The sequence below is a fragment of the Triticum aestivum genome, chromosome 5D, assembly GCF_018294505.1.
Source record: "Triticum aestivum cultivar Chinese Spring chromosome 5D, IWGSC CS RefSeq v2.1, whole genome shotgun sequence".
NCBI lineage: Eukaryota > Viridiplantae > Streptophyta > Magnoliopsida > Poales > Poaceae > Triticum > Triticum aestivum.
The window spans coordinates 139,865,240-139,865,988 of record NC_057808.1 but is presented as its reverse complement, the minus strand read 5'-3'; positions in this window follow the sequence as shown (position 1 = coordinate 139,865,988).

Genomic DNA, 749 nt, shown 5'->3' with positions numbered 1-749 from the left:
TGTAAAATTGTTATTTGTACAAGCTTATAGAGCTAGTTCAACTCTAGTGTAAAAATTTTTGAACTAGATTATGGAGCTAGTTCAACTCTATTGTGAAATTATTTGAACTAGCTTACAGAGCTAGTTCAACTCAAGTGTAAAATTATTTGTACTAGACTATAGAGCTAGTTAAACTCTAGTGTAAAATTATTTGTACAAGCTTATAGAGCTAGTTCAACTCTAGTGTAAAATTATTATTTGTACAAGCTTATAGAGCTAGTTCAACTCTACTGTAAAATTATTTGAACTAGCTTATAGAGCTAGTTCAACTCTAGTGTAAAATTATTTGAAGTAGTTTATAGAGCTAGTTTAAGTCTAGTGTAAAATTATTTGTACTAGATTACAGAGCTAGTTCAACTCTAGTGTAAAATTATTTGTACAAGCTTATAGAGCTAGTTCAACTCTAGTGTAAAATTATTTGTACTAGGCTATAGAGCTAGTTCAACTCTAGTGTAAAATTATTTGGAGTAGCTTAGAGAGCTAGTTCAACTCTAGTATAAAATTATTTGTACTAGACTATAGAGCTAGTTCAACTCTAGTGTAAAATTATTTGAAGTAGATTATAGAGCTAGTTCAATTCTAGTGTAAAATTATTTGAGCTAGCCTATAGAGCTAGTTCAACTCAAGTGTAAAATTATTTGTACGAGCCTATAGAGCAAGGTCAACTCAAGTGTAAAATTATTTGTACAAGCTTATAGAGCTAATTCAAA